The sequence below is a fragment of the Schistocerca gregaria genome, chromosome 2 (assembly GCF_023897955.1).
Source record: "Schistocerca gregaria isolate iqSchGreg1 chromosome 2, iqSchGreg1.2, whole genome shotgun sequence".
In the NCBI taxonomy this organism is placed as follows: domain Eukaryota; kingdom Metazoa; phylum Arthropoda; class Insecta; order Orthoptera; family Acrididae; genus Schistocerca; species Schistocerca gregaria.
This window is the reverse complement of record NC_064921.1, coordinates 225,536,603-225,563,967: the sequence shown is the minus strand read 5'-3', so window position 1 is coordinate 225,563,967 and position 27,365 is coordinate 225,536,603. Positions and strand designations below refer to the sequence as shown.

The following is a 27,365-nucleotide window of genomic DNA, read 5'->3' as shown; positions in this document are numbered from 1 at the left end:
GGAAGGTGTAACGTCCATAGCAACGAAGTCGGTCGCAAGCTCAGGTGCTGACACACGACTCGCACGTGCGGGGGAGGCGCCAAGCGCGACCGACGCCCACGTCACCTCGTCCTGACCGTCTGTCCGTGGTAATTGCACAGGGCGACTACGTTTCGGACAGTCCTGTCGAAAATGTCCGGTGCCATTGCAAAACGAACAGGTCGCCGGTTGGCCGCTATAAGTAATAAAAGCCCGATGGCCAGCAACAACAACAAAAGACGGTATATGCTGTCGGACAATCATACGGACACTGCGAACACCGTTCTCAACGTCGTAATGATAAGCTGACGACCATTTCTCTTTTACGACCGAAAGCACTGTACCATACGGAAGTAAACTACGAGAAATAGTGTCATTACGTACTTCGAATGGCAGGTTAAACACGCGAACAGTGCGTATACCATAACCCGCGTTCGATAGCACAACATCACTAATTGTACCGTCAAGGTGCCTGATTTTACGTATACCACCATTCACATTGACTAGAGTATCACACATATCGGAAGACGACAGTTTTAAAAATACCGAGTTAACGAACGCGTCAAGTTGAACGCCAAGAACAACACTTTTCGGCAATTGAAGATCACTTTTAATCCATTCATGAATCTCGAAAGCCGTAGGCCTACGCACGGATCTATCAAACGCGCACTGAATATTGTTCTGACGATTCTCTGAATGATTGAGATCCATGGTACTCACAGGAATAACAAACTACTGCAGAAACAGCACCGCGAGGCACACGCCGCCGACCGCGATCCGCAAGTAAACACCGCCCGACACGCCGCAGCGAGCGCGCGATGTGTTCGGGCCCACGGCTCCGAAGAGACTGGTGCCTGAAACCAGCGCCTTAGACCGCTCGGCCACGCTACCTACGCGACCCAACGGCCACAGGAGCTGCGTTCTACCCCTCGAGAACACACGGCAATGGCACAAAAACGAGAAGTAAAAATTGGCAGCGGTGGGATTCGAACCCACGCCTCCGAAGAGACTGGTGCCTTAAACCAGCGCCTTAGACCGCTCGGCCACGCTACCTGCACCAGAGTTCGTGGCATTTGTAGAAAACAGTGCACGACACAACTTCCTGATCTTCTGCGACGCGTTGCTCATACATCGAACCTCAAACCACTGCACTTTTCGAATAGAGATTAACTACACAGGCAGCTGCCAGCGCTCTGGTGCGGCGGCATCGCGTGTTGATATTGAATCGGTAGTGCCACCTGCAGCCTGTGGAACATGAGCAAACAATCAGGAGGGCACCGTGATTTCAAACACTGGGTCACTATCGTCATTGCAGCGACAGCAAGGCAGAACTTTAAAAAGTGCCGTGACCAGGACTCGAACCTGGGTTATTGCGGCCACAACGCAATGGCAATGTCCTAACCACTAGACGATCACGGCCACGGAGCCACCGCCGAAAGTAGCCTTCTCGACTGCAAGTGGCGATGAACAGCAAAGCTCGGCCGACTGCGTCTCGCCACAGCTGTGTCACACGCGGTCTCCATCATATGCATACCTGCAAACGACCGTGCCTGCGCTCTTGGGACACTGAGCAGAGTGGTTAGCTGCATTCAACGCCCGTGGCAATGTCTTGCAGTCCTCCAAGTCTGTTGACCGCAGGTATGTGCCTCGATAAGAGGTGGACAGATGTCGCATCTCTCTCGCCGTCACTTGTGGCCGCGAACCATATTTTACGTAGTTTTCTGCAAGCGTCAGCGGAGCGTCAGTCGAGCTAAGTCGGGACAAGTCGCATAAGAGGAGCAACAAAATGTGCGTTTCCGGTACCGGGAATCGAACCCGGGCCTCCTGGGTGAGAGCCAGGTATCCTAGCCACTAGACCACACCGGATAACGACGCAAGCGCTCCTCCAGCAAACTCAGCAAGCACCTTCCCGCTATTTGGCGACAACTGCAAAAATTTACGTTTCCACTTTGTAGAACGGCATGCTCGGGACGTATCTCGTGGAGACGAACGCCAGCGATCATGAGACCAACCTGCGCCGGTGAATCCTGTTGTTACACCACGCACTGTGCTACGACAATTTACGAAAGCGACGATCACGCTTTGCTGCGCTATTTCCTTCGCGGGTAATCAGAGCTCTGGATTACGAGACAGAAAACGTTGGCAGCGGTGGGATTCGAACCCACGCCTCCGAAGAGACTGGTGCCTGAAACCAGCGCCTTAGACCGCTCGGCCACGCTACCTACGCGACCCAACGGCCACAGGAGCTGCGTTCTACCCCTCGAGAACACACGGCAATGGCACAAAAACGAGAAGTAAAAATTGGCAGCGGTGGGATTCGAACCCACGCCTCCGAAGAGACTGGTGCCTTAAACCAGCGCCTTAGACCGCTCGGCCACGCTACCTGCACCAGAGTTCGTGGCATTTGTAGAAAACAGTGCACGACACAACTTCCTGATCTTCTGCGACGCGTTGCTCATACATCGAACCTCAAACCACTGCACTTTTCGAATAGAGATTAACTACACAGGCAGCTGCCAGCGCTCTGGTGCGGCGGCATCGCGTGTTGATATTGAATCGGTAGTGCCACCTGCAGCCTGTGGAACATGAGCAAACAATCAGGAGGGCACCGTGATTTCAAACACTGGGTCACTATCGTCATTGCAGCGACAGCAAGGCAGAACTTTAAAAAGTGCCGTGACCAGGACTCGAACCTGGGTTATTGCGGCCACAACGCAATGGCAATGTCCTAACCACTAGACGATCACGGCCACGGAGCCACCGCCGAAAGTAGCCTTCTCGACTGCAAGTGGCGATGAACAGCAAAGCTCGGCCGACTGCGTCTCGCCACAGCTGTGTCACACGCGGTCTCCATCATATGCATACCTGCAAACGACCGTGCCTGCGCTCTTGGGACACTGAGCAGAGTGGTTAGCTGCATTCAACGCCCGTGGCAATGTCTTGCAGTCCTCCAAGTCTGTTGACCGCAGGTATGTGCCTCGATAAGAGGTGGACAGATGTCGCATCTCTCTCGCCGTCACTTGTGGCCGCGAACCATATTTTACGTAGTTTTCTGCAAGCGTCAGCGGAGCGTCAGTCGAGCTAAGTCGGGACAAGTCGCATAAGAGGAGCAACAAAATGTGCGTTTCCGGTACCGGGAATCGAACCCGGGCCTCCTGGGTGAGAGCCAGGTATCCTAGCCACTAGACCACACCGGATAACGACGCAAGCGCTCCTCCAGCAAACGCAGCAAGCACCTTCCCGCTATTTGGCGACAACTGCAAAAATTTACGTTTCCACTTTGTAGAACGGCATGCTCGGGACGTATCTCGTGGAGACGAACGCCAGCGATCATGAGACCAACCTGCGCCGGTGAATCCTGTTGTTACACCACGCACTGTGCTACGACAATTTACGAAAGCGACGATCACGCTTTGCTGCGCTATTTCCTTCGCGGGTAATCAGAGCTCTGGATTACGAGACAGAAAACGTTGGCAGCGGTGGGATTCGAACCCACGCCTCCGAAGAGACTGGTGCCTGAAACCAGCGCCTTAGACCGCTCGGCCACGCTACCTACGCGACCCAACGGCCACAGGAGCTGCGTTCTACCCCTCGAGAACACACGGCAATGGCACAAAAACGAGAAGTAAAAATTGGCAGCGGTGGGATTCGAACCCACGCCTCCGAAGAGACTGGTGCCTTAAACCAGCGCCTTAGACCGCTCGGCCACGCTACCTGCACCAGAGTTCGTGGCATTTGTAGAAAACAGTGCACGACACAACTTCCTGATCTTCTGCGACGCGTTGCTCATACATCGAACCTCAAACCACTGCACTTTTCGAATAGAGATTAACTACACAGGCAGCTGCCAGCGCTCTGGTGCGGCGGCATCGCGTGTTGATATTGAATCGGTAGTGCCACCTGCAGCCTGTGGAACATGAGCAAACAATCAGGAGGGCACCGTGATTTCAAACACTGGGTCACTATCGTCATTGCAGCGACAGCAAGGCAGAACTTTAAAAAGTGCCGTGACCAGGACTCGAACCTGGGTTATTGCGGCCACAACGCAATGGCAATGTCCTAACCACTAGACGATCACGGCCACGGAGCCACCGCCGAAAGTAGCCTTCTCGACTGCAAGTGGCGATGAACAGCAAAGCTCGGCCGACTGCGTCTCGCCACAGCTGTGTCACACGCGGTCTCCATCATATGCATACCTGCAAACGACCGTGCCTGCGCTCTTGGGACACTGAGCAGAGTGGTTAGCTGCATTCAACGCCCGTGGCAATGTCTTGCAGTCCTCCAAGTCTGTTGACCGCAGGTATGTGCCTCGATAAGAGGTGGACAGATGTCGCATCTCTCTCGCCGTCACTTGTGGCCGCGAACCATATTTTACGTAGTTTTCTGCAAGCGTCAGCGGAGCGTCAGTCGAGCTAAGTCGGGACAAGTCGCATAAGAGGAGCAACAAAATGTGCGTTTCCGGTACCGGGAATCGAACCCGGGCCTCCTGGGTGAGAGCCAGGTATCCTAGCCACTAGACCACACCGGATAACGACGCAAGCGCTCCTCCAGCAAACTCAGCAAGCACCTTCCCGCTATTTGGCGACAACTGCAAAAATTTACGTTTCCACTTTGTAGAACGGCATGCTCGGGACGTATCTCGTGGAGACGAACGCCAGCGATCATGAGACCAACCTGCGCCGGTGAATCCTGTTGTTACACCACGCACTGTGCTACGACAATTTACGAAAGCGACGATCACGCTTTGCTGCGCTATTTCCTTCGCGGGTAATCAGAGCTCTGGATTACGAGACAGAAAACGTTGGCAGCGGTGGGATTCGAACCCACGCCTCCGAAGAGACTGGTGCCTGAAACCAGCGCCTTAGACCGCTCGGCCACGCTACCTACGCGACCCAACGGCCACAGGAGCTGCGTTCTACCCCTCGAGAACACACGGCAATGGCACAAAAACGAGAAGTAAAAATTGGCAGCGGTGGGATTCGAACCCACGCCTCCGAAGAGACTGGTGCCTTAAACCAGCGCCTTAGACCGCTCGGCCACGCTACCTGCACCAGAGTTCGTGGCATTTGTAGAAAACAGTGCACGACACAACTTCCTGATCTTCTGCGACGCGTTGCTCATACATCGAACCTCAAACCACTGCACTTTTCGAATAGAGATTAACTACACAGGCAGCTGCCAGCGCTCTGGTGCGGCGGCATCGCGTGTTGATATTGAATCGGTAGTGCCACCTGCAGCCTGTGGAACATGAGCAAACAATCAGGAGGGCACCGTGATTTCAAACACTGGGTCACTATCGTCATTGCAGCGACAGCAAGGCAGAACTTTAAAAAGTGCCGTGACCAGGACTCGAACCTGGGTTATTGCGGCCACAACGCAATGGCAATGTCCTAACCACTAGACGATCACGGCCACGGAGCCACCGCCGAAAGTAGCCTTCTCGACTGCAAGTGGCGATGAACAGCAAAGCTCGGCCGACTGCGTCTCGCCACAGCTGTGTCACACGCGGTCTCCATCATATGCATACCTGCAAACGACCGTGCCTGCGCTCTTGGGACACTGAGCAGAGTGGTTAGCTGCATTCAACGCCCGTGGCAATGTCTTGCAGTCCTCCAAGTCTGTTGACCGCAGGTATGTGCCTCGATAAGAGGTGGACAGATGTCGCATCTCTCTCGCCGTCACTTGTGGCCGCGAACCATATTTTACGTAGTTTTCTGCAAGCGTCAGCGGAGCGTCAGTCGAGCTAAGTCGGGACAAGTCGCATAAGAGGAGCAACAAAATGTGCGTTTCCGGTACCGGGAATCGAACCCGGGCCTCCTGGGTGAGAGCCAGGTATCCTAGCCACTAGACCACACCGGATAACGACGCAAGCGCTCCTCCAGCAAACTCAGCAAGCACCTTCCCGCTATTTGGCGACAACTGCAAAAATTTACGTTTCCACTTTGTAGAACGGCATGCTCGGGACGTATCTCGTGGAGACGAACGCCAGCGATCATGAGACCAACCTGCGCCGGTGAATCCTGTTGTTACACCACGCACTGTGCTACGACAATTTACGAAAGCGACGATCACGCTTTGCTGCGCTATTTCCTTCGCGGGTAATCAGAGCTCTGGATTACGAGACAGAAAACGTTGGCAGCGGTGGGATTCGAACCCACGCCTCCGAAGAGACTGGTGCCTGAAACCAGCGCCTTAGACCGCTCGGCCACGCTACCTACGCGACCCAACGGCCACAGGAGCTGCGTTCTACCCCTCGAGAACACACGGCAATGGCACAAAAACGAGAAGTAAAAATTGGCAGCGGTGGGATTCGAACCCACGCCTCCGAAGAGACTGGTGCCTTAAACCAGCGCCTTAGACCGCTCGGCCACGCTACCTGCACCAGAGTTCGTGGCATTTGTAGAAAACAGTGCACGACACAACTTCCTGATCTTCTGCGACGCGTTGCTCATACATCGAACCTCAAACCACTGCACTTTTCGAATAGAGATTAACTACACAGGCAGCTGCCAGCGCTCTGGTGCGGCGGCATCGCGTGTTGATATTGAATCGGTAGTGCCACCTGCAGCCTGTGGAACATGAGCAAACAATCAGGAGGGCACCGTGATTTCAAACACTGGGTCACTATCGTCATTGCAGCGACAGCAAGGCAGAACTTTAAAAAGTGCCGTGACCAGGACTCGAACCTGGGTTATTGCGGCCACAACGCAATGGCAATGTCCTAACCACTAGACGATCACGGCCACGGAGCCACCGCCGAAAGTAGCCTTCTCGACTGCAAGTGGCGATGAACAGCAAAGCTCGGCCGACTGCGTCTCGCCACAGCTGTGTCACACGCGGTCTCCATCATATGCATACCTGCAAACGACCGTGCCTGCGCTCTTGGGACACTGAGCAGAGTGGTTAGCTGCATTCAACGCCCGTGGCAATGTCTTGCAGTCCTCCAAGTCTGTTGACCGCAGGTATGTGCCTCGATAAGAGGTGGACAGATGTCGCATCTCTCTCGCCGTCACTTGTGGCCGCGAACCATATTTTACGTAGTTTTCTGCAAGCGTCAGCGGAGCGTCAGTCGAGCTAAGTCGGGACAAGTCGCATAAGAGGAGCAACAAAATGTGCGTTTCCGGTACCGGGAATCGAACCCGGGCCTCCTGGGTGAGAGCCAGGTATCCTAGCCACTAGACCACACCGGATAACGACGCAAGCGCTCCTCCAGCAAACGCAGCAAGCACCTTCCCGCTATTTGGCGACAACTGCAAAAATTTACGTTTCCACTTTGTAGAACGGCATGCTCGGGACGTATCTCGTGGAGACGAACGCCAGCGATCATGAGACCAACCTGCGCCGGTGAATCCTGTTGTTACACCACGCACTGTGCTACGACAATTTACGAAAGCGACGATCACGCTTTGCTGCGCTATTTCCTTCGCGGGTAATCAGAGCTCTGGATTACGAGACAGAAAACGTTGGCAGCGGTGGGATTCGAACCCACGCCTCCGAAGAGACTGGTGCCTGAAACCAGCGCCTTAGACCGCTCGGCCACGCTACCTACGCGACCCAACGGCCACAGGAGCTGCGTTCTACCCCTCGAGAACACACGGCAATGGCACAAAAACGAGAAGTAAAAATTGGCAGCGGTGGGATTCGAACCCACGCCTCCGAAGAGACTGGTGCCTTAAACCAGCGCCTTAGACCGCTCGGCCACGCTACCTGCACCAGAGTTCGTGGCATTTGTAGAAAACAGTGCACGACACAACTTCCTGATCTTCTGCGACGCGTTGCTCATACATCGAACCTCAAACCACTGCACTTTTCGAATAGAGATTAACTACACAGGCAGCTGCCAGCGCTCTGGTGCGGCGGCATCGCGTGTTGATATTGAATCGGTAGTGCCACCTGCAGCCTGTGGAACATGAGCAAACAATCAGGAGGGCACCGTGATTTCAAACACTGGGTCACTATCGTCATTGCAGCGACAGCAAGGCAGAACTTTAAAAAGTGCCGTGACCAGGACTCGAACCTGGGTTATTGCGGCCACAACGCAATGGCAATGTCCTAACCACTAGACGATCACGGCCACGGAGCCACCGCCGAAAGTAGCCTTCTCGACTGCAAGTGGCGATGAACAGCAAAGCTCGGCCGACTGCGTCTCGCCACAGCTGTGTCACACGCGGTCTCCATCATATGCATACCTGCAAACGACCGTGCCTGCGCTCTTGGGACACTGAGCAGAGTGGTTAGCTGCATTCAACGCCCGTGGCAATGTCTTGCAGTCCTCCAAGTCTGTTGACCGCAGGTATGTGCCTCGATAAGAGGTGGACAGATGTCGCATCTCTCTCGCCGTCACTTGTGGCCGCGAACCATATTTTACGTAGTTTTCTGCAAGCGTCAGCGGAGCGTCAGTCGAGCTAAGTCGGGACAAGTCGCATAAGAGGAGCAACAAAATGTGCGTTTCCGGTACCGGGAATCGAACCCGGGCCTCCTGGGTGAGAGCCAGGTATCCTAGCCACTAGACCACACCGGATAACGACGCAAGCGCTCCTCCAGCAAACTCAGCAAGCACCTTCCCGCTATTTGGCGACAACTGCAAAAATTTACGTTTCCACTTTGTAGAACGGCATGCTCGGGACGTATCTCGTGGAGACGAACGCCAGCGATCATGAGACCAACCTGCGCCGGTGAATCCTGTTGTTACACCACGCACTGTGCTACGACAATTTACGAAAGCGACGATCACGCTTTGCTGCGCTATTTCCTTCGCGGGTAATCAGAGCTCTGGATTACGAGACAGAAAACGTTGGCAGCGGTGGGATTCGAACCCACGCCTCCGAAGAGACTGGTGCCTGAAACCAGCGCCTTAGACCGCTCGGCCACGCTACCTACGCGACCCAACGGCCACAGGAGCTGCGTTCTACCCCTCGAGAACACACGGCAATGGCACAAAAACGAGAAGTAAAAATTGGCAGCGGTGGGATTCGAACCCACGCCTCCGAAGAGACTGGTGCCTTAAACCAGCGCCTTAGACCGCTCGGCCACGCTACCTGCACCAGAGTTCGTGGCATTTGTAGAAAACAGTGCACGACACAACTTCCTGATCTTCTGCGACGCGTTGCTCATACATCGAACCTCAAACCACTGCACTTTTCGAATAGAGATTAACTACACAGGCAGCTGCCAGCGCTCTGGTGCGGCGGCATCGCGTGTTGATATTGAATCGGTAGTGCCACCTGCAGCCTGTGGAACATGAGCAAACAATCAGGAGGGCACCGTGATTTCAAACACTGGGTCACTATCGTCATTGCAGCGACAGCAAGGCAGAACTTTAAAAAGTGCCGTGACCAGGACTCGAACCTGGGTTATTGCGGCCACAACGCAATGGCAATGTCCTAACCACTAGACGATCACGGCCACGGAGCCACCGCCGAAAGTAGCCTTCTCGACTGCAAGTGGCGATGAACAGCAAAGCTCGGCCGACTGCGTCTCGCCACAGCTGTGTCACACGCGGTCTCCATCATATGCATACCTGCAAACGACCGTGCCTGCGCTCTTGGGACACTGAGCAGAGTGGTTAGCTGCATTCAACGCCCGTGGCAATGTCTTGCAGTCCTCCAAGTCTGTTGACCGCAGGTATGTGCCTCGATAAGAGGTGGACAGATGTCGCATCTCTCTCGCCGTCACTTGTGGCCGCGAACCATATTTTACGTAGTTTTCTGCAAGCGTCAGCGGAGCGTCAGTCGAGCTAAGTCGGGACAAGTCGCATAAGAGGAGCAACAAAATGTGCGTTTCCGGTACCGGGAATCGAACCCGGGCCTCCTGGGTGAGAGCCAGGTATCCTAGCCACTAGACCACACCGGATAACGACGCAAGCGCTCCTCCAGCAAACTCAGCAAGCACCTTCCCGCTATTTGGCGACAACTGCAAAAATTTACGTTTCCACTTTGTAGAACGGCATGCTCGGGACGTATCTCGTGGAGACGAACGCCAGCGATCATGAGACCAACCTGCGCCGGTGAATCCTGTTGTTACACCACGCACTGTGCTACGACAATTTACGAAAGCGACGATCACGCTTTGCTGCGCTATTTCCTTCGCGGGTAATCAGAGCTCTGGATTACGAGACAGAAAACGTTGGCAGCGGTGGGATTCGAACCCACGCCTCCGAAGAGACTGGTGCCTGAAACCAGCGCCTTAGACCGCTCGGCCACGCTACCTACGCGACCCAACGGCCACAGGAGCTGCGTTCTACCCCTCGAGAACACACGGCAATGGCACAAAAACGAGAAGTAAAAATTGGCAGCGGTGGGATTCGAACCCACGCCTCCGAAGAGACTGGTGCCTTAAACCAGCGCCTTAGACCGCTCGGCCACGCTACCTGCACCAGAGTTCGTGGCATTTGTAGAAAACAGTGCACGACACAACTTCCTGATCTTCTGCGACGCGTTGCTCATACATCGAACCTCAAACCACTGCACTTTTCGAATAGAGATTAACTACACAGGCAGCTGCCAGCGCTCTGGTGCGGCGGCATCGCGTGTTGATATTGAATCGGTAGTGCCACCTGCAGCCTGTGGAACATGAGCAAACAATCAGGAGGGCACCGTGATTTCAAACACTGGGTCACTATCGTCATTGCAGCGACAGCAAGGCAGAACTTTAAAAAGTGCCGTGACCAGGACTCGAACCTGGGTTATTGCGGCCACAACGCAATGGCAATGTCCTAACCACTAGACGATCACGGCCACGGAGCCACCGCCGAAAGTAGCCTTCTCGACTGCAAGTGGCGATGAACAGCAAAGCTCGGCCGACTGCGTCTCGCCACAGCTGTGTCACACGCGGTCTCCATCATATGCATACCTGCAAACGACCGTGCCTGCGCTCTTGGGACACTGAGCAGAGTGGTTAGCTGCATTCAACGCCCGTGGCAATGTCTTGCAGTCCTCCAAGTCTGTTGACCGCAGGTATGTGCCTCGATAAGAGGTGGACAGATGTCGCATCTCTCTCGCCGTCACTTGTGGCCGCGAACCATATTTTACGTAGTTTTCTGCAAGCGTCAGCGGAGCGTCAGTCGAGCTAAGTCGGGACAAGTCGCATAAGAGGAGCAACAAAATGTGCGTTTCCGGTACCGGGAATCGAACCCGGGCCTCCTGGGTGAGAGCCAGGTATCCTAGCCACTAGACCACACCGGATAACGACGCAAGCGCTCCTCCAGCAAACTTAGCAAGCACCTTCCCGCTATTTGGCGACAACTGCAAAAATTTACGTTTCCACTTTGTAGAACGGCATGCTCGGGACGTATCTCGTGGAGACGAACGCCAGCGATCATGAGACCAACCTGCGCCGGTGAATCCTGTTGTTACACCACGCACTGTGCTACGACAATTTACGAAAGCGACGATCACGCTTTGCTGCGCTATTTCCTTCGCGGGTAATCAGAGCTCTGGATTACGAGACAGAAAACGTTGGCAGCGGTGGGATTCGAACCCACGCCTCCGAAGAGACTGGTGCCTGAAACCAGCGCCTTAGACCGCTCGGCCACGCTACCTACGCGACCCAACGGCCACAGGAGCTGCGTTCTACCCCTCGAGAACACACGGCAATGGCACAAAAACGAGAAGTAAAAATTGGCAGCGGTGGGATTCGAACCCACGCCTCCGAAGAGACTGGTGCCTTAAACCAGCGCCTTAGACCGCTCGGCCACGCTACCTGCACCAGAGTTCGTGGCATTTGTAGAAAACAGTGCACGACACAACTTCCTGATCTTCTGCGACGCGTTGCTCATACATCGAACCTCAAACCACTGCACTTTTCGAATAGAGATTAACTACACAGGCAGCTGCCAGCGCTCTGGTGCGGCGGCATCGCGTGTTGATATTGAATCGGTAGTGCCACCTGCAGCCTGTGGAACATGAGCAAACAATCAGGAGGGCACCGTGATTTCAAACACTGGGTCACTATCGTCATTGCAGCGACAGCAAGGCAGAACTTTAAAAAGTGCCGTGACCAGGACTCGAACCTGGGTTATTGCGGCCACAACGCAATGGCAATGTCCTAACCACTAGACGATCACGGCCACGGAGCCACCGCCGAAAGTAGCCTTCTCGACTGCAAGTGGCGATGAACAGCAAAGCTCGGCCGACTGCGTCTCGCCACAGCTGTGTCACACGCGGTCTCCATCATATGCATACCTGCAAACGACCGTGCCTGCGCTCTTGGGACACTGAGCAGAGTGGTTAGCTGCATTCAACGCCCGTGGCAATGTCTTGCAGTCCTCCAAGTCTGTTGACCGCAGGTATGTGCCTCGATAAGAGGTGGACAGATGTCGCATCTCTCTCGCCGTCACTTGTGGCCGCGAACCATATTTTACGTAGTTTTCTGCAAGCGTCAGCGGAGCGTCAGTCGAGCTAAGTCGGGACAAGTCGCATAAGAGGAGCAACAAAATGTGCGTTTCCGGTACCGGGAATCGAACCCGGGCCTCCTGGGTGAGAGCCAGGTATCCTAGCCACTAGACCACACCGGATAACGACGCAAGCGCTCCTCCAGCAAACGCAGCAAGCACCTTCCCGCTATTTGGCGACAACTGCAAAAATTTACGTTTCCACTTTGTAGAACGGCATGCTCGGGACGTATCTCGTGGAGACGAACGCCAGCGATCATGAGACCAACCTGCGCCGGTGAATCCTGTTGTTACACCACGCACTGTGCTACGACAATTTACGAAAGCGACGATCACGCTTTGCTGCGCTATTTCCTTCGCGGGTAATCAGAGCTCTGGATTACGAGACAGAAAACGTTGGCAGCGGTGGGATTCGAACCCACGCCTCCGAAGAGACTGGTGCCTGAAACCAGCGCCTTAGACCGCTCGGCCACGCTACCTACGCGACCCAACGGCCACAGGAGCTGCGTTCTACCCCTCGAGAACACACGGCAATGGCACAAAAACGAGAAGTAAAAATTGGCAGCGGTGGGATTCGAACCCACGCCTCCGAAGAGACTGGTGCCTTAAACCAGCGCCTTAGACCGCTCGGCCACGCTACCTGCACCAGAGTTCGTGGCATTTGTAGAAAACAGTGCACGACACAACTTCCTGATCTTCTGCGACGCGTTGCTCATACATCGAACCTCAAACCACTGCACTTTTCGAATAGAGATTAACTACACAGGCAGCTGCCAGCGCTCTGGTGCGGCGGCATCGCGTGTTGATATTGAATCGGTAGTGCCACCTGCAGCCTGTGGAACATGAGCAAACAATCAGGAGGGCACCGTGATTTCAAACACTGGGTCACTATCGTCATTGCAGCGACAGCAAGGCAGAACTTTAAAAAGTGCCGTGACCAGGACTCGAACCTGGGTTATTGCGGCCACAACGCAATGGCAATGTCCTAACCACTAGACGATCACGGCCACGGAGCCACCGCCGAAAGTAGCCTTCTCGACTGCAAGTGGCGATGAACAGCAAAGCTCGGCCGACTGCGTCTCGCCACAGCTGTGTCACACGCGGTCTCCATCATATGCATACCTGCAAACGACCGTGCCTGCGCTCTTGGGACACTGAGCAGAGTGGTTAGCTGCATTCAACGCCCGTGGCAATGTCTTGCAGTCCTCCAAGTCTGTTGACCGCAGGTATGTGCCTCGATAAGAGGTGGACAGATGTCGCATCTCTCTCGCCGTCACTTGTGGCCGCGAACCATATTTTACGTAGTTTTCTGCAAGCGTCAGCGGAGCGTCAGTCGAGCTAAGTCGGGACAAGTCGCATAAGAGGAGCAACAAAATGTGCGTTTCCGGTACCGGGAATCGAACCCGGGCCTCCTGGGTGAGAGCCAGGTATCCTAGCCACTAGACCACACCGGATAACGACGCAAGCGCTCCTCCAGCAAACGCAGCAAGCACCTTCCCGCTATTTGGCGACAACTGCAAAAATTTACGTTTCCACTTTGTAGAACGGCATGCTCGGGACGTATCTCGTGGAGACGAACGCCAGCGATCATGAGACCAACCTGCGCCGGTGAATCCTGTTGTTACACCACGCACTGTGCTACGACAATTTACGAAAGCGACGATCACGCTTTGCTGCGCTATTTCCTTCGCGGGTAATCAGAGCTCTGGATTACGAGACAGAAAACGTTGGCAGCGGTGGGATTCGAACCCACGCCTCCGAAGAGACTGGTGCCTGAAACCAGCGCCTTAGACCGCTCGGCCACGCTACCTACGCGACCCAACGGCCACAGGAGCTGCGTTCTACCCCTCGAGAACACACGGCAATGGCACAAAAACGAGAAGTAAAAATTGGCAGCGGTGGGATTCGAACCCACGCCTCCGAAGAGACTGGTGCCTTAAACCAGCGCCTTAGACCGCTCGGCCACGCTACCTGCACCAGAGTTCGTGGCATTTGTAGAAAACAGTGCACGACACAACTTCCTGATCTTCTGCGACGCGTTGCTCATACATCGAACCTCAAACCACTGCACTTTTCGAATAGAGATTAACTACACAGGCAGCTGCCAGCGCTCTGGTGCGGCGGCATCGCGTGTTGATATTGAATCGGTAGTGCCACCTGCAGCCTGTGGAACATGAGCAAACAATCAGGAGGGCACCGTGATTTCAAACACTGGGTCACTATCGTCATTGCAGCGACAGCAAGGCAGAACTTTAAAAAGTGCCGTGACCAGGACTCGAACCTGGGTTATTGCGGCCACAACGCAATGGCAATGTCCTAACCACTAGACGATCACGGCCACGGAGCCACCGCCGAAAGTAGCCTTCTCGACTGCAAGTGGCGATGAACAGCAAAGCTCGGCCGACTGCGTCTCGCCACAGCTGTGTCACACGCGGTCTCCATCATATGCATACCTGCAAACGACCGTGCCTGCGCTCTTGGGACACTGAGCAGAGTGGTTAGCTGCATTCAACGCCCGTGGCAATGTCTTGCAGTCCTCCAAGTCTGTTGACCGCAGGTATGTGCCTCGATAAGAGGTGGACAGATGTCGCATCTCTCTCGCCGTCACTTGTGGCCGCGAACCATATTTTACGTAGTTTTCTGCAAGCGTCAGCGGAGCGTCAGTCGAGCTAAGTCGGGACAAGTCGCATAAGAGGAGCAACAAAATGTGCGTTTCCGGTACCGGGAATCGAACCCGGGCCTCCTGGGTGAGAGCCAGGTATCCTAGCCACTAGACCACACCGGATAACGACGCAAGCGCTCCTCCAGCAAACGCAGCAAGCACCTTCCCGCTATTTGGCGACAACTGCAAAAATTTACGTTTCCACTTTGTAGAACGGCATGCTCGGGACGTATCTCGTGGAGACGAACGCCAGCGATCATGAGACCAACCTGCGCCGGTGAATCCTGTTGTTACACCACGCACTGTGCTACGACAATTTACGAAAGCGACGATCACGCTTTGCTGCGCTATTTCCTTCGCGGGTAATCAGAGCTCTGGATTACGAGACAGAAAACGTTGGCAGCGGTGGGATTCGAACCCACGCCTCCGAAGAGACTGGTGCCTGAAACCAGCGCCTTAGACCGCTCGGCCACGCTACCTACGCGACCCAACGGCCACAGGAGCTGCGTTCTACCCCTCGAGAACACACGGCAATGGCACAAAAACGAGAAGTAAAAATTGGCAGCGGTGGGATTCGAACCCACGCCTCCGAAGAGACTGGTGCCTTAAACCAGCGCCTTAGACCGCTCGGCCACGCTACCTGCACCAGAGTTCGTCGCATTTGTAGAAAACAGTGCACGACACAACTTCCTGATCTTCTGCGACGCGTTGCTCATACATCGAACCTCAAACCACTGCACTTTTCGAATAGAGATTAACTACACAGGCAGCTGCCAGCGCTCTGGTGCGGCGGCATCGCGTGTTGATATTGAATCGGTAGTGCCACCTGCAGCCTGTGGAACATGAGCAAACAATCAGGAGGGCACCGTGATTTCAAACACTGGGTCACTATCGTCATTGCAGCGACAGCAAGGCAGAACTTTAAAAAGTGCCGTGACCAGGACTCGAACCTGGGTTATTGCGGCCACAACGCAATGGCAATGTCCTAACCACTAGACGATCACGGCCACGGAGCCACCGCCGAAAGTAGCCTTCTCGACTGCAAGTGGCGATGAACAGCAAAGCTCGGCCGACTGCGTCTCGCCACAGCTGTGTCACACGCGGTCTCCATCATATGCATACCTGCAAACGACCGTGCCTGCGCTCTTGGGACACTGAGCAGAGTGGTTAGCTGCATTCAACGCCCGTGGCAATGTCTTGCAGTCCTCCAAGTCTGTTGACCGCAGGTATGTGCCTCGATAAGAGGTGGACAGATGTCGCATCTCTCTCGCCGTCACTTGTGGCCGCGAACCATATTTTACGTAGTTTTCTGCAAGCGTCAGCGGAGCGTCAGTCGAGCTAAGTCGGGACAAGTCGCATAAGAGGAGCAACAAAATGTGCGTTTCCGGTACCGGGAATCGAACCCGGGCCTCCTGGGTGAGAGCCAGGTATCCTAGCCACTAGACCACACCGGATAACGACGCAAGCGCTCCTCCAGCAAACGCAGCAAGCACCTTCCCGCTATTTGGCGACAACTGCAAAAATTTACGTTTCCACTTTGTAGAACGGCATGCTCGGGACGTATCTCGTGGAGACGAACGCCAGCGATCATGAGACCAACCTGCGCCGGTGAATCCTGTTGTTACACCACGCACTGTGCTACGACAATTTACGAAAGCGACGATCACGCTTTGCTGCGCTATTTCCTTCGCGGGTAATCAGAGCTCTGGATTACGAGACAGAAAACGTTGGCAGCGGTGGGATTCGAACCCACGCCTCCGAAGAGACTGGTGCCTGAAACCAGCGCCTTAGACCGCTCGGCCACGCTACCTACGCGACCCAACGGCCACAGGAGCTGCGTTCTACCCCTCGAGAACACACGGCAATGGCACAAAAACGAGAAGTAAAAATTGGCAGCGGTGGGATTCGAACCCACGCCTCCGAAGAGACTGGTGCCTTAAACCAGCGCCTTAGACCGCTCGGCCACGCTACCTGCACCAGAGTTCGTGGCATTTGTAGAAAACAGTGCACGACACAACTTCCTGATCTTCTGCGACGCGTTGCTCATACATCGAACCTCAAACCACTGCACTTTTCGAATAGAGATTAACTACACAGGCAGCTGCCAGCGCTCTGGTGCGGCGGCATCGCGTGTTGATATTGAATCGGTAGTGCCACCTGCAGCCTGTGGAACATGAGCAAACAATCAGGAGGGCACCGTGATTTCAAACACTGGGTCACTATCGTCATTGCAGCGACAGCAAGGCAGAACTTTAAAAAGTGCCGTGACCAGGACTCGAACCTGGGTTATTGCGGCCACAACGCAATGGCAATGTCCTAACCACTAGACGATCACGGCCACGGAGCCACCGCCGAAAGTAGCCTTCTCGACTGCAAGTGGCGATGAACAGCAAAGCTCGGCCGACTGCGTCTCGCCACAGCTGTGTCACACGCGGTCTCCATCATATGCATACCTGCAAACGACCGTGCCTGCGCTCTTGGGACACTGAGCAGAGTGGTTAGCTGCATTCAACGCCCGTGGCAATGTCTTGCAGTCCTCCAAGTCTGTTGACCGCAGGTATGTGCCTCGATAAGAGGTGGACAGATGTCGCATCTCTCTCGCCGTCACTTGTGGCCGCGAACCATATTTTACGTAGTTTTCTGCAAGCGTCAGCGGAGCGTCAGTCGAGCTAAGTCGGGACAAGTCGCATAAGAGGAGCAACAAAATGTGCGTTTCCGGTACCGGGAATCGAACCCGGGCCTCCTGGGTGAGAGCCAGGTATCCTAGCCACTAGACCACACCGGATAACGACGCAAGCGCTCCTCCAGCAAACGCAGCAAGCACCTTCCCGCTATTTGGCGACAACTGCAAAAATTTACGTTTCCACTTTGTAGAACGGCATGCTCGGGACGTATCTCGTGGAGACGAACGCCAGCGATCATGAGACCAACCTGCGCCGGTGAATCCTGTTGTTACACCACGCACTGTGCTACGACAATTTACGAAAGCGACGATCACGCTTTGCTGCGCTATTTCCTTCGCGGGTAATCAGAGCTCTGGATTACGAGACAGAAAACGTTGGCAGCTTTTTTTTTTTTTTTTTTTTTTTTTTTTTTTTTTTTTTTTTTTTTTTTTTTTTAAAAGACACGAGTGCTCCTCCGGCGAACACGCTATTGAAAGACGTCTGTAAAAATCTACGCTTCCACTTTGTAGAACGGCATGCTCGGGACACATTTCATGAACACGAACGCAAGGCATCATTACTCCAAACTGCGCCTGTGAATGCTGTCGTTGCACCACGCACAGTGCTACGACAATTTAAGAAAGAGGCGCTCACGGCTTGCTGCGCTGTTTCCTTCGCGGGTAACCAGTGCTGCTGCTTTCGAGACAGAAAACGTTGGCAGCTTTTTTTTTTTTTTTTTTTTTCTTTTTTTATAACCGTTGCCCGATGTAACTTAAACGAAAACGAACGTTGACCAAAGCAAAATGAAAAGTAAGCCTCCTTCCTATGAGGCATTGTCGGTGAAAGGGTTAACGGAAAGGTGTGGATCTTCACGGAAATCAGAGTAAACATGCGATTGCTTCGTGAAGTGGAAAATAAAGAACAATATTACTTCCGGAAATCAGTCAAAGAAAAGTCCAGTCAGCACACAAAGCGAAACGCCATTCAGCAACGGAGAATTCATAATCACGGACGTACTCCGTGGGGAAAAAAAAAAGAGGTGCGATGATCACTCTTAATAAACAAGAAAGAAAAAAAAAACAATGCAATTCAATTAGGAAAATCACACCATCAATCCTGACTAAAGTAAAAGTAAGTAAAACACAATGAAATGTCCACAAAAAAGGGAACACTTTCATGCAAACGCTTCTTCGCGGTAACACGATCCCAAACCATAACATGGCAGAGTGGAAAACAAGAGGAAAATAAAGAAAGGAAAACAAAAATCCTCGCAATACACCATATACGAGGCAATTCCCAAGGGAGAAATGACTCCCGATTACGTTATATTTTTCGGTCCAGATACTGAATAGTCATGCATCGCTAAACGAATTCGCTCACGATCACGTCACAGTTTTAAGTAGGAATTTGGAAAATTAATTAAGTCGACATCGGTATGGAGCAAAAGCATGCACCAAAGCGACCTGCAAAAAATTTGCAAAAGTCATAACATAATCGGTACGAACACGGTACTTGCCGTACTCAGTCCATAAGTAGGTGAGAAAATCCAAACGATCCGTCAGTTTGAGACAAAAGAGCGAATAAATTGTATGGCCGAGTAACCAGATGGTGGCATTGCGTTTGGTGGATGGAAACGCCTTACACTGAGGTACGATTGCATCTGCCACTGTCACCTGCGCCGTAGACACCCTGTTGACGAGACGAACCATATCCCGAGCAGTGTCCCACACAGCACGGAACCGACGGCACACGAAACGATGTTCAATGGTATCGTCGACATGGCACTCTTCGCATGCAGGGGACGGACTCAGATGAATAGAGTGCAGTTTAGCATTTGTAGGAATCGTGCCATTGACCACTTTATACCACGTCGCTCTGACAGGTGCAGGAAGCACGGGGGTGGTGATGTTGCGCCAAACTGTCCGCCAGTCAGTGTGCGGTAGGCGGTACTCCCACTTGTTTCTGGCCGGTAATCCCCTCAGAGCACGGACAATGTCGCCCACACGACCGCCGCTGGTGCCACTATGCGCAAGATAGCTGCTGTTAAAATAAAAACGCCGCACGTAATTCAGCGCAAAGGGTATGTGGCTGACAGAGACCGGAGCAACCACGGAAGGTGGGCGGTATTGGGTGAACAACCTGACCGTGGCACTGCTGGTGCCTTTCTCCAATACGGCCGTAGTCCGTTTGAGGAGGAGCGCCGCGCATTTGGCGGAAAAATCCACCAGACCGAGTCCCCCATCGGCCGTATGTAAGGTGCAGGTGGCTAACGAAACTTTGAAAATTTCCCCTTTCCAAAGGAGCCAGTAGACGGCCTGTTTAATAGCGCGATCTAGAAGCTTAGGAACCGGGAGAACCTGTGCTAAATACCACGCTCTAGCTAAGATGGTAGTGTTAATGAGATGCACCTTGTCATGGAGCGCCAAATGCCGGGCCGCATGAATTTTAACAACCGCTCTAATTTTGTGTAAGACGGGACGCCAATTCAGAGCCTCCATGCGCTGAGGATTATCAGATAAAATAACCCCCAGGACTTTGTGCTGCTGCACAACACTGAACCAATTTCGACGCACATGGCTCATGCGTGGAGTAAGAGGCAGCAAAACCGTCTTGTGAACATTCACAACGGCCCCCGTCGCCTTCTCAAAAAGCCGGAGAACAGAGTACAGGGTATCCACATCAACCGGCCGACCCAAGAACACCCCAAGATCGTCGGCATAAGCCCGACAAGTGAGGCGATCTTCCCCAAGTTGGATCCCGGGACACTCGCGGCAGATAGACCGCAGCAGCGGGTCGAGCGCCAAAGCGTAAAGTGTCATTGACAACGGGCAACCCTGTCTGACCGAGCGAGTTAGACGTATAGCTGGACTGAGGGACCCATTGACGATGACACTCGACGTGGCATTGCTCAAAAAACCCTGAACCGTGTGGGTAAACTTACGGCCGAAGCCCATTGCAACCATGACACGCCGCAAATAGGCATGGCCAACCCTGTCAAATGCATTCTGAAAATCGATCAACATAATCGCTGCCGACCGAACTCTGTTGCCACGTACAAAGCCGATACAGTCCCTATAGGCCAGAACGGCATCAAAAATATTCCTGTCACGCACAGCACACGTCTGATGTTCACAGAGAACGCGCGGCATGACTTGCCGCAGTCTGTGCGCGACGCACCTCGCCATGATCTTATAGTCCGCATTTAACAGAGTGATCGGTCGAACAGCGTGGATATTCGGCGTCGCTTTCGATTTTGGAATGAGCGTGATGCATCCCGCTGCAAATTCCGTTGGTAGAGGAGCGCCATTAAGAATTTCATTCGCGATACCGGTTAACGTATCGCGTAAAAGGTTAAAAAACTGCAAATAAAATTCAGCGGGAATGCCGTCCATTCCGGGAGATTTCCCCCTAGGACTTCGCTTGACAGCTTCGTGCAATTCGTCGGACGTAAAAGCCTCATTAAGATGGACACGGTCTGTGCGACGTAAAACATTAGGAATCCCCTGTAAAAGACGACGCAGCGCAGCGGGTTCGACATCAACGTCCCGAAAGAGAGACTCAAAATGTGCGTGGATTTCTCTCTCAATCGTCACCCTGTCGGAAGTCTTTATTCCATCCCGAGTGACCCACGCATTAAAGGCCAATCGTTCGCGCATCTTCCGCTCTCTGTTAAGATGATAGATAGAGAGCGGCTCCCCGTCCACGGCACCCACAGGTTGGCACCGAGTAACTGGCCCCCTACCCTTTCGCCGCAGATCGGTCAAAAGTTCGGCCTGAAATTGTTTAAAAATGGGAAGGAGATGCGGCTGGGCCGTAACTTGGCGGGCGAGGTCCTTCAAACAGCTCTGATAAAACTGTGACGTCGAGCGACGCCAGTGCGCTGCGTCTCGGCTAAAATTAATTAAAAAGGTCCGGACTGCAGGTTTGGCAGTGCCAACCCACCACCCGAGAACGCTACTATCACCGGGTTTAGCCTGCAAAAGTTTGTGCCACATATCAGTGAAGGTCTGCTGAAAATGAGAGTCGGCAAGCAGGCTGCAGTTAAACTTCCATAGATTTCGGCGATAGGAAGGCCTAAAAAATGGAAGCGAAAGTTCACAAAAATAACTGCAGTGATCTGAAAAAATAACCGGCCTGACCTCAGATCGAGCCACCAGGGCCGCAAGTGACGATGACACATAGATCCGATCAAGTCGGCTGTGTCCCTGTGGATAAAAATAGGTAAATTGGGTGTCAACCGGGTGGAGCATTCGCCACGTGTCCTGCAGATTAAAACTTGTGAGAAGCGTGTGGAGTTCCTGACACTTGTTGGGGCGCGGCTCCTGATCGCGGTCATCGGTGACCGCATTAAAGTCACCGCCGAGAATTAAATGAGCGGAATTCCGGTGCAAAACCTCACACAGCTCCTGACTATAAAAGAGCCGCCGCGCCGCGTAGTCGCTACCGGAAGGAGCATAAACATTAACAAACGCGACGCCTTCAATAGTGCACGCAATAGCGTGGCCAGTAGGGAGACACTCGATATTAGTGACATTGAGCCCGGGGCAGACTAAAATAGCTGTACCGGTGACATTGTCTGACACCACATTATCCACAATAACGTAGTCACTCAGATCGGTTAAAAGCAGGAGAGCCTCCCGTGTCACTTCTTGCAAAAAGGCGACATGGCAACGGGTTTCACATAAAAGAGTTTTTAAGGCAAAGACCTTATGAGGACTACGCATTTTGTTAACATTAACAGTAAGTATATGCCACCGACGCGTGTCAGGAACCATACACAACGCAAGGAGCAACAAATACAATGTGCACAAGAAGCAAGGCAGTAGCGCTGCAAAGATAACGCGTAATGTAGACAAGATCGGCGAACATGGCAGACCGACAGGTGGCAGGTACCATACAGAAAATGAAAGAAGGGTCCACAATAACGGTCACAAGGGCGCCCCCAAAGCAAAGCAACATGTGAACATGAACAGCGAAAACGATCCACCGCAGGCTACCGAACGCCAAGCACAGCTAAAACACCAACAAATAAGAAGATACAACATACACATACAATAAGAGGTGCCCCGGCTCAGCGAGGACGACGCAGTCGAGCGACAGGCCCGGTAAAACAAACAAACCGCCGACGCCGTGCACAAAAGTAAATCAAAGGCACACAGTGGCACAACGAAAGGTCGTGTGCGCTAGCAAACGACACAGACAATCGACAACAACGATAAAAGACATCCCCAAAAGGTGGAGACAGGAGACATAGGTGAAATATCAAAAATATACGGACAGAGTAAAAGGACATGTGCGCCGCCAATACTATATCATGCAGCTCGTCGGCATGAGCGATGAGACATTGCCTCCAACGGGGGGCACACACCAGACACAGCAAAGTCAATAAATAACAATAAGAAAAAAAAATTCAAAGAAGCGTGCACAACGGTGGAAGCATTGGCGTCACAAGGGGCACACACTGTTTCAACACAAACGACTAAAAATTCCGCCAGCGGACAATAAACACCAGACACTTTCAAAGGCTAAAACGTGGGTCCGCAAAAAAAATTGCATGCTCATGTGCTGCTAAAACAATGCAAGAAAGTGGCAAGCACAGTAAAATATGTCTGCAACGGATGTCACACATCAGACGCGCGAAAAAAAAAAAAAGTATACGCACCACAAAAGCGGCACACGCACCGGTAAGACAGCACATGGTATTGAGATTAACGGGGTAAACACACAAAAACCACGTGTCAGGCCCCATTGACAACAAAACTACACAAGTATGTGAAAAATAAATGCGCACATCTGGAAAAGCAACTGTGTATCCGTAACGATCCAAGTGAGCGGCAAGAACGACTAAAATGTGCCGCCGACGAGCGGCTGGCACCCAACACATTGAAAAATACCAAACACATTTAAAATACACAACAAATAAAAACAGACAACGACGGGTGCAGTGGCGCTGCCAAAATTACACTCGCGTGCAAAAATACAGGTTAAAACGCGCAACAGACCGGTGTCACACAAGATAGACAAGAATACGCCACAAAAACAACGGTAAACTTAGGCAACGGCGGATACAATCACGCTGCCAAGCAAAGAGCAAAGTCACGCTACGTACCGGCTCCAGTGCCGTCGTCCACCTCCACGTCCGCCGCCCAGTCACACTTATCACCAGAAAACACGGGGGGCTGAACCACCTCCGTGTCCATACTAACAGCGGCACCGGAAGGAGCCGCCGTGGCAGGTCCAGCGCCGACGGCAGAAACAGGTCCAGAATCCTGCGAGTGCGGCCGGATGCGACGGCAATGTGAGTCGTCCGATTTACGTTTGGCTGCCAAGTGTGCAGGCGACACGCCCTGAACAACGTCCATCGCCATACCGCTTGCCACAACGGGCTCCTTTTTAGTAAGGAGAACCTTTAGCTGTCGAACTTTCTCGTCCCGCTTGGATTCCGCGGAACTCACGGACGCCTCGGGCTGACTGCAAGCAACAGGACGCTGCCGACGGCGATCGGAAGCCGGCGCCTGCCGCGAGTCAACAACCGCGCGCTGCGAGGCCCGTTGCAATTTCTTTTGCTTAGAGGTGGACTTGTACGGTGGAACACAAGTCACCACCGGGGACGGCGTCCGCGCCTTACGAAAGGAAACACCTGAAATACTCGCGCTGCGAAAGCGGGTAACGTTTTCAGCCCTCTCAGTAGGCCTTTCGCGACGCGGTTTGGGTTCCGCGGGGGCGTCAAGACGCTCCTCACGATCGACAGCAACGGTGGCAGAAGCGGACACATTCTCATTCATAACAGAGGGAGCAGCCTCTGAAACGGGTTCCGATACGGACAGCGTTACAGCTGCCGGTACAGGGTCAGACACAATCGGTAGTTCAATTCTATCAACAGCCTGCGTGTCAGGCACAGTGGCTGCTACATCCACAGGCAAAGAAATCACAGGCAACGTGGGGGAGCTATCAGCAACAGGAACAGAAGGTGTAACGTCCATAGCAACGAAGTCGGTCGCAAGCTCAGGTGCTGACACACGACTCGCACGTGCGGGGGAGGCGCCAAGCGCGACCGACGCCCACGTCACCTCGTCCTGACCGTCTGTCCGTGGTAATTGCACAGGGCGACTACGTTTCGGACAGTCCTGTCGAAAATGTCCGGTGCCATTGCAAAACGAACAGGTCGCCGGTTGGCCGCTATAAGTAATAAAAGCCCGATGGCCAGCAACAACAACAAAAGACGGTATATGCTGTCGGACAATCATACGGACACTGCGAACACCGTTCTCAACGTCGTAATGATAAGCTGACGACCATTTCTCTTTTACGACCGAAAGCACTGTACCATACGGAAGTAAACTACGAGAAATAGTGTCATTACGTACTTCGAATGGCAGGTTAAACACGCGAACAGTGCGTATACCATAACCCGCGTTCGATAGCACAACATCACTAATTGTACCGTCAAGGTGCCTGATTTTACGTATACCACCATTCACATTGACCAAAGTATCACACATATCGGAAGACGACAGTTTTAAAAATACCGAGTTAAGGAACGCGTCAAGTTGAACGCCAAGAACAACACTTTTCGGTAATTGAAGATCACTTTTAATCCATTCATGAATCTCGAAAGCCGTAGGCCTACGCACGGATCTATCAAACGCACACTGAATATTGTTCTGACGATTCTCTGAATGATTGAGATCCATGGTACTCACAGGAATAACAAACTACTGCAGAAACAGCACCGCGAGGCACACGCCGCCGACTGCGATCCGCAAGTAAACACCGCCCGACACGCCGCAGCGAGCGCGCGATGTGTTCGGGCCCACGGCTCCGAAGAGACTGGTGCCTGAAACCAGCGCCTTAGACCGCTCGGCCACGCTACCTACGCGACCCAAAGGCCACAGGAGCTGCGTTCTACCCCTCGAGAACACACGGCAATGGCACAAAAACGAGAAGTAAAAATTGGCAGCGGTGGGATTCGAACCCACGCCTCCGAAGAGACTGGTGCCTTAAACCAGCGCCTTAGACCGCTCGGCCACGCTACCTGCACCAGAGTTCGTGGCATTTGTAGAAAACAGTGCACGACACAACTTCCTGATCTTCTGCGACGCGTTGCTCATACATCGAACCTCAAACCACTGCACTTTTCGAATAGAGATTAACTACACAGGCAGCTGCCAGCGCTCTGGTGCGGCGGCATCGCGTGTTGATATTGAATCGGTAGTGCCACCTGCAGCCTGTGGAACATGAGCAAACAATCAGGAGGGCACCGTGATTTCAAACACTGGGTCACTATCGTCATTGCAGCGACAGCAAGGCAGAACTTTAAAAAGTGCCGTGACCAGGACTCGAACCTGGGTTATTGCGGCCACAACGCAATGGCAATGTCCTAACCACTAGACGATCACGGCCACGGAGCCACCGCCGAAAGTAGCCTTCTCGACTGCAAGTGGCGATGAACAGCAAAGCTCGGCCGACTGCGTCTCGCCACAGCTGTGTCACACGCGGTCTCCATCATATGCATACCTGCAAACGACCGTGCCTGCGCTCTTGGGACACTGAGCAGAGTGGTTAGCTGCATTCAACGCCCGTGGCAATGTCTTGCAGTCCTCCAAGTCTGTTGACCGCAGGTATGTGCCTCGATAAGAGGTGGACAGATGTCGCATCTCTCTCGCCGTCACTTGTGGCCGCGAACCATATTTTACGTAGTTTTCTGCAAGCGTCAGCGGAGCGTCAGTCGAGCTAAGTCGGGACAAGTCGCATAAGAGGAGCAACAAAATGTGCGTTTCCGGTACCGGGAATCGAACCCGGGCCTCCTGGGTGAGAGCCAGGTATCCTAGCCACTAGACCACACCGGATAACGACGCAAGCGCTCCTCCAGCAAACGCAGCAAGCACCTTCCCGCTATTTGGCGACAACTGCAAAAATTTACGTTTCCACTTTGTAGAACGGCATGCTCGGGACGTATCTCGTGGAGACGAACGCCAGCGATCATGAGACCAACCTGCGCCGGTGAATCCTGTTGTTACACCACGCACTGTGCTACGACAATTTACGAAAGCGACGATCACGCTTTGCTGCGCTATTTCCTTCGCGGGTAATCAGAGCTCTGGATTACGAGACAGAAAACGTTGGCAGCTTTTTTTTTTTTTTTTTTTTTTTTTTTCGGGCCTCCCATCTCCCCTTATAGCCCGTCCTTTCGCTCTCCAAATAACGCCTTCGTCGGCGAGCTTCTCAGCTATAGTTAGTGCCGTTGCCAGATGTAACTTAAACGAAAACGAACGTTGACCAAAGCAAAATGAAAAGTAAGCCTCCTTCCTCTGAGGCATTGTTGGTGAAAGGGTTAACGGAAAGGTGTGGATCTTCACGGAAATCAGAGTAAACATGCGATTGCTTCGTGAAGTGGAAAAATAAAGAACAATATCTCTTTCGGAAATCAGTCAAAGAAAAGTCCAGTCAGCACACAAAGCAAAACGCCATTCAGCAACGGAGAAGTCATTATCACGGACGTACTCCGTGGAAAAAAAAAGAGGTGCGATGATCACTCTTAACAAACAAGAAAGAAAAGAAAACAATGCAATTCAATTAGGAAAATCACACCATCAATCCCGACGAAAGTAAAAGTAAGGAAAACACAATG

The 27,365-nt window shown here is 53.0% G+C and overlaps 54 non-coding genes across 54 annotated transcripts; all 54 read right to left on the bottom strand.

Moving 5' to 3' along the window:
- Nucleotides 1-989: 989 nt before the first annotated feature.
- On the bottom strand, nucleotides 990-1,071 carry Trnal-aag (transfer RNA leucine (anticodon AAG)). The gene has a single exon. It is a non-coding gene; the product is annotated as a tRNA-Leu (tRNA).
- Nucleotides 1,072-1,359: 288 nt separating this feature from the next.
- On the bottom strand, nucleotides 1,360-1,437 carry Trnah-gug (transfer RNA histidin (anticodon GUG)). Its single transcript has one exon. It is a non-coding gene; the product is annotated as a tRNA-His (tRNA).
- A 375-nt stretch (nucleotides 1,438-1,812) lies between these two features.
- Trnae-cuc (transfer RNA glutamic acid (anticodon CUC)) lies at nucleotides 1,813-1,884 on the bottom strand. Its single transcript has one exon. It is a non-coding gene; the product is annotated as a tRNA-Glu (tRNA).
- Nucleotides 1,885-2,158: 274 nt separating this feature from the next.
- On the bottom strand, nucleotides 2,159-2,240 carry Trnal-cag (transfer RNA leucine (anticodon CAG)). Its single transcript has one exon. It is a non-coding gene; the product is annotated as a tRNA-Leu (tRNA).
- Nucleotides 2,241-2,320: 80 nt separating this feature from the next.
- On the bottom strand, nucleotides 2,321-2,402 carry Trnal-aag (transfer RNA leucine (anticodon AAG)). Its single transcript has one exon. It is a non-coding gene; the product is annotated as a tRNA-Leu (tRNA).
- Nucleotides 2,403-2,690: 288 nt separating this feature from the next.
- On the bottom strand, nucleotides 2,691-2,768 carry Trnah-gug (transfer RNA histidin (anticodon GUG)). Its single transcript has one exon. It is a non-coding gene; the product is annotated as a tRNA-His (tRNA).
- A 375-nt stretch (nucleotides 2,769-3,143) lies between these two features.
- Nucleotides 3,144-3,215, bottom strand: Trnae-cuc (transfer RNA glutamic acid (anticodon CUC)). Its single transcript has one exon. It is a non-coding gene; the product is annotated as a tRNA-Glu (tRNA).
- Nucleotides 3,216-3,489: 274 nt separating this feature from the next.
- On the bottom strand, nucleotides 3,490-3,571 carry Trnal-cag (transfer RNA leucine (anticodon CAG)). Its single transcript has one exon. It is a non-coding gene; the product is annotated as a tRNA-Leu (tRNA).
- An 80-nt stretch (nucleotides 3,572-3,651) lies between these two features.
- On the bottom strand, nucleotides 3,652-3,733 carry Trnal-aag (transfer RNA leucine (anticodon AAG)). Its single transcript has one exon. It is a non-coding gene; the product is annotated as a tRNA-Leu (tRNA).
- Nucleotides 3,734-4,021: 288 nt separating this feature from the next.
- Trnah-gug (transfer RNA histidin (anticodon GUG)) lies at nucleotides 4,022-4,099 on the bottom strand. The gene has a single exon. It is a non-coding gene; the product is annotated as a tRNA-His (tRNA).
- Nucleotides 4,100-4,474: 375 nt separating this feature from the next.
- Trnae-cuc (transfer RNA glutamic acid (anticodon CUC)) lies at nucleotides 4,475-4,546 on the bottom strand. Its single transcript has one exon. It is a non-coding gene; the product is annotated as a tRNA-Glu (tRNA).
- A 274-nt stretch (nucleotides 4,547-4,820) lies between these two features.
- Trnal-cag (transfer RNA leucine (anticodon CAG)) lies at nucleotides 4,821-4,902 on the bottom strand. The gene has a single exon. It is a non-coding gene; the product is annotated as a tRNA-Leu (tRNA).
- Nucleotides 4,903-4,982: 80 nt separating this feature from the next.
- On the bottom strand, nucleotides 4,983-5,064 carry Trnal-aag (transfer RNA leucine (anticodon AAG)). Its single transcript has one exon. It is a non-coding gene; the product is annotated as a tRNA-Leu (tRNA).
- Nucleotides 5,065-5,352: 288 nt separating this feature from the next.
- Trnah-gug (transfer RNA histidin (anticodon GUG)) lies at nucleotides 5,353-5,430 on the bottom strand. Its single transcript has one exon. It is a non-coding gene; the product is annotated as a tRNA-His (tRNA).
- A 375-nt stretch (nucleotides 5,431-5,805) lies between these two features.
- On the bottom strand, nucleotides 5,806-5,877 carry Trnae-cuc (transfer RNA glutamic acid (anticodon CUC)). The gene has a single exon. It is a non-coding gene; the product is annotated as a tRNA-Glu (tRNA).
- A 274-nt stretch (nucleotides 5,878-6,151) lies between these two features.
- On the bottom strand, nucleotides 6,152-6,233 carry Trnal-cag (transfer RNA leucine (anticodon CAG)). Its single transcript has one exon. It is a non-coding gene; the product is annotated as a tRNA-Leu (tRNA).
- An 80-nt stretch (nucleotides 6,234-6,313) lies between these two features.
- Trnal-aag (transfer RNA leucine (anticodon AAG)) lies at nucleotides 6,314-6,395 on the bottom strand. Its single transcript has one exon. It is a non-coding gene; the product is annotated as a tRNA-Leu (tRNA).
- A 288-nt stretch (nucleotides 6,396-6,683) lies between these two features.
- Trnah-gug (transfer RNA histidin (anticodon GUG)) lies at nucleotides 6,684-6,761 on the bottom strand. The gene has a single exon. It is a non-coding gene; the product is annotated as a tRNA-His (tRNA).
- A 375-nt stretch (nucleotides 6,762-7,136) lies between these two features.
- Trnae-cuc (transfer RNA glutamic acid (anticodon CUC)) lies at nucleotides 7,137-7,208 on the bottom strand. Its single transcript has one exon. It is a non-coding gene; the product is annotated as a tRNA-Glu (tRNA).
- A 274-nt stretch (nucleotides 7,209-7,482) lies between these two features.
- Trnal-cag (transfer RNA leucine (anticodon CAG)) lies at nucleotides 7,483-7,564 on the bottom strand. The gene has a single exon. It is a non-coding gene; the product is annotated as a tRNA-Leu (tRNA).
- An 80-nt stretch (nucleotides 7,565-7,644) lies between these two features.
- Trnal-aag (transfer RNA leucine (anticodon AAG)) lies at nucleotides 7,645-7,726 on the bottom strand. Its single transcript has one exon. It is a non-coding gene; the product is annotated as a tRNA-Leu (tRNA).
- A 288-nt stretch (nucleotides 7,727-8,014) lies between these two features.
- Trnah-gug (transfer RNA histidin (anticodon GUG)) lies at nucleotides 8,015-8,092 on the bottom strand. The gene has a single exon. It is a non-coding gene; the product is annotated as a tRNA-His (tRNA).
- Nucleotides 8,093-8,467: 375 nt separating this feature from the next.
- Trnae-cuc (transfer RNA glutamic acid (anticodon CUC)) lies at nucleotides 8,468-8,539 on the bottom strand. The gene has a single exon. It is a non-coding gene; the product is annotated as a tRNA-Glu (tRNA).
- A 274-nt stretch (nucleotides 8,540-8,813) lies between these two features.
- Nucleotides 8,814-8,895, bottom strand: Trnal-cag (transfer RNA leucine (anticodon CAG)). The gene has a single exon. It is a non-coding gene; the product is annotated as a tRNA-Leu (tRNA).
- An 80-nt stretch (nucleotides 8,896-8,975) lies between these two features.
- Trnal-aag (transfer RNA leucine (anticodon AAG)) lies at nucleotides 8,976-9,057 on the bottom strand. The gene has a single exon. It is a non-coding gene; the product is annotated as a tRNA-Leu (tRNA).
- Nucleotides 9,058-9,345: 288 nt separating this feature from the next.
- Nucleotides 9,346-9,423, bottom strand: Trnah-gug (transfer RNA histidin (anticodon GUG)). The gene has a single exon. It is a non-coding gene; the product is annotated as a tRNA-His (tRNA).
- Nucleotides 9,424-9,798: 375 nt separating this feature from the next.
- Trnae-cuc (transfer RNA glutamic acid (anticodon CUC)) lies at nucleotides 9,799-9,870 on the bottom strand. The gene has a single exon. It is a non-coding gene; the product is annotated as a tRNA-Glu (tRNA).
- Nucleotides 9,871-10,144: 274 nt separating this feature from the next.
- Nucleotides 10,145-10,226, bottom strand: Trnal-cag (transfer RNA leucine (anticodon CAG)). The gene has a single exon. It is a non-coding gene; the product is annotated as a tRNA-Leu (tRNA).
- Nucleotides 10,227-10,306: 80 nt separating this feature from the next.
- Nucleotides 10,307-10,388, bottom strand: Trnal-aag (transfer RNA leucine (anticodon AAG)). Its single transcript has one exon. It is a non-coding gene; the product is annotated as a tRNA-Leu (tRNA).
- Nucleotides 10,389-10,676: 288 nt separating this feature from the next.
- Trnah-gug (transfer RNA histidin (anticodon GUG)) lies at nucleotides 10,677-10,754 on the bottom strand. The gene has a single exon. It is a non-coding gene; the product is annotated as a tRNA-His (tRNA).
- A 375-nt stretch (nucleotides 10,755-11,129) lies between these two features.
- Trnae-cuc (transfer RNA glutamic acid (anticodon CUC)) lies at nucleotides 11,130-11,201 on the bottom strand. Its single transcript has one exon. It is a non-coding gene; the product is annotated as a tRNA-Glu (tRNA).
- Nucleotides 11,202-11,475: 274 nt separating this feature from the next.
- Trnal-cag (transfer RNA leucine (anticodon CAG)) lies at nucleotides 11,476-11,557 on the bottom strand. Its single transcript has one exon. It is a non-coding gene; the product is annotated as a tRNA-Leu (tRNA).
- Nucleotides 11,558-11,637: 80 nt separating this feature from the next.
- On the bottom strand, nucleotides 11,638-11,719 carry Trnal-aag (transfer RNA leucine (anticodon AAG)). The gene has a single exon. It is a non-coding gene; the product is annotated as a tRNA-Leu (tRNA).
- A 288-nt stretch (nucleotides 11,720-12,007) lies between these two features.
- On the bottom strand, nucleotides 12,008-12,085 carry Trnah-gug (transfer RNA histidin (anticodon GUG)). The gene has a single exon. It is a non-coding gene; the product is annotated as a tRNA-His (tRNA).
- Nucleotides 12,086-12,460: 375 nt separating this feature from the next.
- On the bottom strand, nucleotides 12,461-12,532 carry Trnae-cuc (transfer RNA glutamic acid (anticodon CUC)). The gene has a single exon. It is a non-coding gene; the product is annotated as a tRNA-Glu (tRNA).
- A 274-nt stretch (nucleotides 12,533-12,806) lies between these two features.
- Nucleotides 12,807-12,888, bottom strand: Trnal-cag (transfer RNA leucine (anticodon CAG)). Its single transcript has one exon. It is a non-coding gene; the product is annotated as a tRNA-Leu (tRNA).
- Nucleotides 12,889-12,968: 80 nt separating this feature from the next.
- Nucleotides 12,969-13,050, bottom strand: Trnal-aag (transfer RNA leucine (anticodon AAG)). The gene has a single exon. It is a non-coding gene; the product is annotated as a tRNA-Leu (tRNA).
- A 288-nt stretch (nucleotides 13,051-13,338) lies between these two features.
- Nucleotides 13,339-13,416, bottom strand: Trnah-gug (transfer RNA histidin (anticodon GUG)). The gene has a single exon. It is a non-coding gene; the product is annotated as a tRNA-His (tRNA).
- Nucleotides 13,417-13,791: 375 nt separating this feature from the next.
- Nucleotides 13,792-13,863, bottom strand: Trnae-cuc (transfer RNA glutamic acid (anticodon CUC)). Its single transcript has one exon. It is a non-coding gene; the product is annotated as a tRNA-Glu (tRNA).
- Nucleotides 13,864-14,137: 274 nt separating this feature from the next.
- Trnal-cag (transfer RNA leucine (anticodon CAG)) lies at nucleotides 14,138-14,219 on the bottom strand. The gene has a single exon. It is a non-coding gene; the product is annotated as a tRNA-Leu (tRNA).
- An 80-nt stretch (nucleotides 14,220-14,299) lies between these two features.
- Trnal-aag (transfer RNA leucine (anticodon AAG)) lies at nucleotides 14,300-14,381 on the bottom strand. The gene has a single exon. It is a non-coding gene; the product is annotated as a tRNA-Leu (tRNA).
- A 288-nt stretch (nucleotides 14,382-14,669) lies between these two features.
- Nucleotides 14,670-14,747, bottom strand: Trnah-gug (transfer RNA histidin (anticodon GUG)). Its single transcript has one exon. It is a non-coding gene; the product is annotated as a tRNA-His (tRNA).
- A 375-nt stretch (nucleotides 14,748-15,122) lies between these two features.
- On the bottom strand, nucleotides 15,123-15,194 carry Trnae-cuc (transfer RNA glutamic acid (anticodon CUC)). The gene has a single exon. It is a non-coding gene; the product is annotated as a tRNA-Glu (tRNA).
- Nucleotides 15,195-15,468: 274 nt separating this feature from the next.
- Trnal-cag (transfer RNA leucine (anticodon CAG)) lies at nucleotides 15,469-15,550 on the bottom strand. Its single transcript has one exon. It is a non-coding gene; the product is annotated as a tRNA-Leu (tRNA).
- Nucleotides 15,551-15,630: 80 nt separating this feature from the next.
- Nucleotides 15,631-15,712, bottom strand: Trnal-aag (transfer RNA leucine (anticodon AAG)). The gene has a single exon. It is a non-coding gene; the product is annotated as a tRNA-Leu (tRNA).
- A 288-nt stretch (nucleotides 15,713-16,000) lies between these two features.
- Trnah-gug (transfer RNA histidin (anticodon GUG)) lies at nucleotides 16,001-16,078 on the bottom strand. Its single transcript has one exon. It is a non-coding gene; the product is annotated as a tRNA-His (tRNA).
- A 375-nt stretch (nucleotides 16,079-16,453) lies between these two features.
- On the bottom strand, nucleotides 16,454-16,525 carry Trnae-cuc (transfer RNA glutamic acid (anticodon CUC)). Its single transcript has one exon. It is a non-coding gene; the product is annotated as a tRNA-Glu (tRNA).
- Nucleotides 16,526-16,799: 274 nt separating this feature from the next.
- Trnal-cag (transfer RNA leucine (anticodon CAG)) lies at nucleotides 16,800-16,881 on the bottom strand. The gene has a single exon. It is a non-coding gene; the product is annotated as a tRNA-Leu (tRNA).
- An 80-nt stretch (nucleotides 16,882-16,961) lies between these two features.
- Nucleotides 16,962-17,043, bottom strand: Trnal-aag (transfer RNA leucine (anticodon AAG)). Its single transcript has one exon. It is a non-coding gene; the product is annotated as a tRNA-Leu (tRNA).
- Nucleotides 17,044-17,331: 288 nt separating this feature from the next.
- Trnah-gug (transfer RNA histidin (anticodon GUG)) lies at nucleotides 17,332-17,409 on the bottom strand. The gene has a single exon. It is a non-coding gene; the product is annotated as a tRNA-His (tRNA).
- A 375-nt stretch (nucleotides 17,410-17,784) lies between these two features.
- On the bottom strand, nucleotides 17,785-17,856 carry Trnae-cuc (transfer RNA glutamic acid (anticodon CUC)). The gene has a single exon. It is a non-coding gene; the product is annotated as a tRNA-Glu (tRNA).
- Nucleotides 17,857-25,688: 7,832 nt separating this feature from the next.
- On the bottom strand, nucleotides 25,689-25,770 carry Trnal-aag (transfer RNA leucine (anticodon AAG)). Its single transcript has one exon. It is a non-coding gene; the product is annotated as a tRNA-Leu (tRNA).
- A 288-nt stretch (nucleotides 25,771-26,058) lies between these two features.
- On the bottom strand, nucleotides 26,059-26,136 carry Trnah-gug (transfer RNA histidin (anticodon GUG)). The gene has a single exon. It is a non-coding gene; the product is annotated as a tRNA-His (tRNA).
- Nucleotides 26,137-26,511: 375 nt separating this feature from the next.
- Trnae-cuc (transfer RNA glutamic acid (anticodon CUC)) lies at nucleotides 26,512-26,583 on the bottom strand. The gene has a single exon. It is a non-coding gene; the product is annotated as a tRNA-Glu (tRNA).
- Between the last annotated feature and the right edge of the window lie 782 nt (nucleotides 26,584-27,365).